Raw genomic sequence first — 6,845 nt, forward strand, 5'->3', positions numbered from 1 at the left:
GTTGCCCAAGCACCTTTCTGTTACCCACCACCCTGGACTGGTATAATGAACATCAGGTCCCGATTTGTTCCATCATGGTATCCCAAGGTGACATGGCTCTCACAGTGTTTTGGCCAAGATCACTCTCTTGTCTCCTCATTTTGGGTGCAGACATGACATTTAGCAGTGGAGAAAGCAAAATCTCAATACAACATACCTGGAACTCACAGCTAAGCAGCTCTCCTCCCTGTAGGACAAGGACCTGCTCCATCACCCACAAGCATCAGGCAAAGCATCCCTTACATCACTGTTGGAGAGCAGCAATTTCTTACATGGTAGGGATGGTGTCCTTGCAGCATAACTGCTCTAAGAGACCTCCCTGACAGCAGATTGGGCTGACCTGCTCATAAATAGTTTATAAGTGTCCGTGTACTGCTTTACTGAATTACATGAAAGATCTAATAGTTCCTGCTATGGATCCTGATCCCCAGGCAGGCTGTGTCTTGGTACCCCAAGTGCTCTCAGAGGGTCGGTAGCTCTGAAAGCCTGCAGGAAGGAAAGGAAGGAAAGCTTTGTCCATCCTTTTTTTTGGATCAAGGATGCTGTAGCACCACCAGCCCGGCATGGGGGCATGTTTGGGAGGTGTTAACACAGGTAACACTCATGGGGGCTTTAAGTAAATCCAGCAATACAATGTTTTCTCATGTCTGTGCCAAAGGCTGCTCTGTGCCCTTGTAGCTCTCCAGCGTGCAAAAAACCACACCAAAACCACATAAAGCCACTTATGCCTCCCATTTTCTTTGGCTTTTATTCCAAAGACAGACCACAGAAGTTTGGGTTATCCGGACTCTTCTGCTCCACCGGGTTTAAAGGCAGCCACCAAGCTGAAGAGCAAAGGGGGATCACCTTCCTCACCCTGACAGCCCTCTGTGTTCAGCTTCTCAATGGGCTCGAATAAGGCATTTGAATGGAGGTTACAGGTGAAATAACCACCCCCTTTATGCCTCCAGATCAAAACCTCCTGCAGGCTGTAGGAGAGACAAACCCTATGAGTGTGTGTGTGGTTTCTGGAGTTCATCTCAGCCCAGGGTAAATCTGCTGGCCTTGGTGGCACCGATCCAGCAAAGCTGAGGGATGAGAGGAAGCAGGACAGAAATAGCTGGGGGAACACGACGTAACAGCCACCACCACTGAGGCTGGAAAACACCCAGTGCAGTTTGATGCACCCCAGCTAGGCTTGCAGGGCTCCTTCCAGCTCAGTACACCACTTGCACCGTCCCCTAACGCAAGGGGTTTACCTGTCCTCCCAACGGCCTCAGCCAAGCAAAGGGGCCCTATCTCTGGTGTTGGGAGGTGTTATGGTTTGTGGGTGCTCTCCCCCTTCCCAGCACACACTGGGCACATGCAAAACCATCTTGTTGACTCGCAGAGCAAAACTCGGCCTGAAACCAGCTCTGGGATCCACAGGGAACCACAGCCTATCTAGCAGTGATCTAGCTGATCATTACTTCGTGGCAATTCCCTAATGGCCTGCGAGAGATCTAATACAGAACCTGCAATACATCCCATTAAGCTCCCCTCTGTATTTGCTGGCATTCAATGGAGCAGGAAGAGAACAGGCTTTATTTTCCTCCACCCTCATGGCACTGCTGCTAAAGCAATGAGGCTGACACCTTATCTTCTCCAAGACAAGCATCCCAGAAGAATTATTCCAAGCAGGATCTTGGACCATGAACAACTCCTGGTGAGGAAAGCACAAGCTCAGGAGTCCTACATAAAAAAAGCCCATACTGGATCCAGGTTGTGGGCTCCCCATCTATTCTATTTGACAGTGAAAAACAGAGGATGCCTAGGGAGAAGTATAAAGGCAGGATGAAGATTTAGTGGCATTACTCTATAATACTGCCCCAGACACTAATAATTTGCAGCTCAAGAACTTCTAAAACCAAAAGAGGTAGCCTTTTTCTTTGATATATATATATTTAATAGCTTTTCAGGAATGAATTTGTCTGAGTGCTTTTTTAAGCCATCATTAATTTTATGGGGTCCTGCAGTAAGAACTATCACAGTTGCCAGTCAGTGTGAACTCTTTTTTGCTCTCCATAAGCTTTACTTGCTGCTCCCCAATTTTTACATTACAAAGGAAAACTAAGGAAAACCCTCCTTTTGGCTTCACCACAACAGCATGATCCTCCAGGATCGATAACATATCTTCTTCCATCTCTTTTCACCTTGGACTCTTTGTCTAAGCAATCCTTCCTCATGTGGAAGCCGTTCCACCTCTCTGACCATCCTTCCTTTGAATCATCCCCAGTTGATGTACGTTGTTTTGGGGATGGAGGGACCAGAAAACACACAGTATTCCAGCTGCAGGCACAGCAGGGACTCCCAATGGTGTAATGCTGGTTCACTTCTCACTCCTCTCCCTGTATATGTTTTGCCTCTTTCATTCTGGATTACTTGAAAGGCCAGGTTGGATGAGGCTTGGAGCAAGCTGCTCTAGTGGAAGGTGTCCCTGCTCATGGCAGGGGTTTGGAACTGGATGAGCTTTAAGGTCCCTTCCAACCCAAACCAGTCTGGGGTTCTGAGGTAAGCCAACAGAGTCAAACGGGCAGTGACAGATACCCTGGGAACACACAAGGACTTGGTCCCAAGAGATGGCTCCTGCTCCCAAGTCTAGCACAGCCCAGGTAGTGCTCAGAGCACCCTTTCCCTATGCCTCAGTGTGCTGGGCAGGTGAATCCTACCCAGCATTTGCAAAGCCCTCTCAGGTGGAAGGTATTTCACAGCTGCAACCTGCAAGCACTAAACCATTCCTGAAAGTCTTTACTTTTACATGGTGCCCTTGACAGCCTCCTTCATTGATATCCCCCTCTTTGTACTTATCCCCCTTTGCCAACCCTCCTGTGGTGCCCATCTTCTCCCCAGCTCTGCCATCATCCCAGGTTTATCTTTCCATATCCAAGTTTTGGACGAGGCCTTGGGTGCCATGGTTTAGTGTGAGGTCTCCCTTCCCATGGCAGGGGGGCTGGAACTGGATGATCTTAAGGTCCCTTCCAACCCAAACTATTCTATGATTCTATGATACTAAGTTAGGAACTGCTGCAGCGAGAGGCTTTGTCTCCTGGGGTGAAGCCCCCTCTCAGCACAGTGTCCCCATAGTGTCAGACAGGCATAGCAAAGAGCAGGATTCAGAGGCTCAGCTTTCTCAACACTCAGCATAACCTCAGGTAGGTTCTTTTGCAAGTCTGCCTTCCTCCACACATCATAGAATAGGGCTGGAAAGGACCTGAAGGTCAGATAGTTCTTAAAGTTGGAGGCCAGGCTGCTTGCACAGCAGCAAGAGCACTGGAAACCTCCACCCAAGGCAGCCTTTAAGTCTATAATCAACCCAAAGTGTAAGTTTTACCTCCTTTCATGCATGTGGAAACTGCATTCAGGTCATCAGTGCCTTGGGCAAACACTGGGGTATTACACCAGGTTAAATGGTGGGGATGGCAGCAGCTGAACCAACACGCTCTGGAAGGAACCTGCTAGGGCTGAGGCCCAGGAATAGCTCAATGCCCTTCTGCACTTGCTCTGAGATTGCCAATGGGATCAAGCACTCAGCTTTAGGATCCCAGCAAGGCTGAGGTGGGAGTTCGGACCTAGCTGCTTAAGCTGGAGAGAAATGAATCTCTGGTCCCTAGGGGTATTTTGGCTTTGGATTTTGAGCTTGTGTCTGTTGATTCAGCACTCAATCTACTTCAGATGCCTGGTTTTCATTGCATTGCCACACATTGCTCTCTGCTTCTGAAGTGGGAGCAACTGCACACTCTGCTCTATCCCAGCATCCTGACTGCTAGAGCAGGAGCTCAGATGGATGCACACCCTAAGCATGGACAGTGCTGGGGTAGCCTTGTCCTGAGCAGCTTTCTAGCTTATCTATGGGGCCAGAGAATCACAAACACATCAGCTCATCCCATACCGGGTTCTCCTTGCATGTTGCTGAGCAGAGAGAAGCGTTTCATGGTGCAAAGCTCCCTTACGCGCTGCCTCCACATCCTGCCAGCCCCTTGGTACAGTGACACTTGTCCCACAGCACTTCAGGAGCAAGAAAGCTTTGGCTCTGCCCCAAGAGAACAATTAAGGTCCCCATTCCTCCTCCCACCCTCAAAAGGGACTGATCTGGAAGGGAATGGAGGCAACAACTGCTACCTAAGAGCTTGGTATCAGTGCTGACCACCCAAACCATGCCCAGGATGTGGCTTGAAGCCACTTCTCCTGCCAGCCCCTTTCTGCCGGGCTTGGAAGCCGCTCACAGCAGCTCCAGGAAAGGCTTTGAAAAGGCCTCGGAGCTGACAATGCCTTCATTAATCACAGCATAATCCTTTCCATGGCAACCCGAGGATTGGGAAGTCACAAGTTAGCACAGCATAAGACAGAAACACTGCACAGCACTCCCCGGCCCATGGAACTTAACAGTGAGGGACATGAAGCGACCGCTCTGAGGAGGGGAAATGAGTTGGGAATGATATTGCCTTGGAAAAGAGGTTCATCCCTCAGGATTCAGGACTCATAAATGTTTGTGTCAATAGGGAGATGCTGTAGTTCACGAAGTTGTTCCAGTCTCACCTCAAAAAGCTCGAGAAGAGATTCTGGTCCTCATATGTTGGGTTTACAGAAGCACAAAGCCTTCAACAAGACACAGTTTGCCTCCAGCCCATCACCACAACTCGAACATTAAGCATGATTCAGACAAATACATTGGGAAATGGGTACAGCTCAGAGACTGCAAAGCCAAACGTGAAAGCAGTTTTGACCATCAACCAACAGGAGGAAATGCTATCCTGGATATCACCCATGTTTGTCCCTATTCTGCTGACACTGGGATAGTATAGGCACAGGGTAGCAGGGACGCTTCTGCAGGGTCTCACAGGGACCTTCACACTACCACTGTTAGGAGCTTGTGGTCCCTCACATCATGGAAGAAGAGATAGGACCCAGAGCATCATGTAGTGGAGAAGGAGAGGAGTCAGCTCACAACATAATCCATGTCCTCAACAGTGTAAAGCACAGGTTAACCCCATAAGGTTGGCTCTTGGACATGCTTTTGCCTACGGAGAGGAGCACTCTCACACCAACACAACAGCCTGGGAGGGTGGGAAGACCATCTCCAGCTCCTTCTGCAGGGAGATTTAGCAGCCAGGGGCAACCAGGCAATCTTATACCCGCTGCCTTTCAGTCTCCCTCCATGTTGCCTATGAAACATGTTCTCCATCGTATACCCGTCTTCCCAGAGACACCAAGAGATGCCGCTTCCACCTTCCTTAGGATAACATGACAGTAACTACCCTAGGAAAGCCTGGGGCTGCTCTTTGGAATGGTGCTCAGCTGGTCCAGCACAGCCCATGCACCCAGCATTGTACTCCCAAACCAGGCAGCAGAATGCAGACTGCTTTGTGGGAATTACCTGCCCTATGTTGGGTCTCCATCTCTGCCCAGGGATGGTCCTAGTAACTGTCCTGGACACTGCTTACCAGCACTGGTGTGACCAGAACACGGGGGTGATGGAGACAAGTTACACCTGGGGAGTTTCCAGCTGGACACAAGTGGGAATTTTTCACAATGGGAACAATAACCCGTTGGAATAACCTCCCCAGGGCAGTGGTGACTCCCCAGCGTTGGACACTGTTAAGATTGGGCTGCACAGGGGGCTGGGACATCGTGTCTAGGTCATACTTTGCCAAGAAAGGTTGGACCAGATGATCCCCGAGGTCCCTCCCAACACGGTATTCCATGATCCTAGGTTTGAACACAGCCTGGACACAAGCAATGTTATGGTGCAAGCAGGGGAAACTCCTACTGCTCCCTGAAGAGCAGTACCGGCTTCCTGGGAGCAGGTTGTGCTTTAACAACCTGAGTGGAGCATCTGGAGCTGGGTCAGAGCAGGGAGAGGGTAAAAGAGTCCCAGTAGCGACAGGTTTGGGGGGGACACCCGTGGGACCGCCACTCGTGCATCGGACACATCCCAACAGCCTCTCCCCATCCCTAAGCAAGTCCTGAACACGAAAGAGCTATGGAGCAAAGGGATCGCGGGATGCATAGAGCAGAACGGGGCGGGGGGGGGAAACCGATCCCCACCCTCTGCCCAGTCCCTGCAGGCTGAGCCAAGCGCAATTAAGCAGCAGCTAGAAACGACCGAGGCGCTAATCCGCGCTGCAGGAGCCGGCTCGGCGCTGCGGGGCATTTCTGGCACGTCTGCGGTCCTGTCGCCCCCCCCCACACACACCCCATTCCCACCTTCCCACCCCCTTCCCCACGCTCTATCCACCGCAGGCATCCCCGCTCCGTCCCACCCCATCGCACCCCCCTTGGCAGCCATCGCACCCCACCCGGAGCATCCCCAGCGCTCAGCGCGGTCCCTTCCGCAGCAGCCTGGGTCCCCTCCGCCTTACCTCAGCGGGGCATGGCCGGGGGGGGGCGATGGGGAAAGGGGCGCTGGTGCCCGGCGCGGAGCCGCGCTGCCTCCGGCTCCGAGCGAGGCAGAGCCCGCCCCGCGCTGAGCCTCTTATGGGGGTGGAGCCGGGATGCAGCCAGCGCTGGAGCGGGGGGGTGGGAGTGAGAGTGTGACACCTGCAGCACGGACACCGCGACCGCCGGGGTCACAGAATGAACCCCAGCCTGGTTTGGGTTGGAAGGGAGCTTAAAGCTCATCCAGCTCCAGCCCCTGCCACGGGCAGGGACCCCTTCCACTAGAGCAGCTTGCTCCGAGCCCCTGTGTCCAACCTGGCCTTGAACACTGCCAGGGATGGGGCAGCCACAGCTTCTCTGGGCACCCTGTGCCAGCGCCTCAGCACCCTCACAGGGAAGAGCTTCTGCCTAAG

General features: G+C 52.2%; 1 protein-coding gene across 6 annotated transcripts in view; it reads right to left on the minus strand.

Annotated features, from left to right (window-relative positions):
* Nucleotides 1–6,535, minus strand: part of MYO7A (myosin VIIA) — a 102,962-nt gene extending 96,427 nt beyond the window's left edge. For all 6 annotated transcript variants that reach the window (XM_061458068.1, XM_061458063.1, XM_061458067.1 and 3 more), the window contains exon 1: nucleotides 6,417–6,535. The gene's annotated coding sequence lies outside the window, so the exon portion shown is untranslated. The remainder of the gene's footprint in view (nucleotides 1–6,416) is intronic.
* Between the last annotated feature and the right edge of the window lie 310 nt (nucleotides 6,536–6,845).

Source organism: Pezoporus flaviventris, unplaced genomic scaffold, assembly GCF_033815535.1.
Source record: "Pezoporus flaviventris isolate CSIRO_AGI_PZ_B2104156 unplaced genomic scaffold, CSIRO_AGI_Pfla_v1 ptg000025l, whole genome shotgun sequence".
Lineage (NCBI taxonomy): Eukaryota > Metazoa > Chordata > Aves > Psittaciformes > Psittacidae > Pezoporus > Pezoporus flaviventris.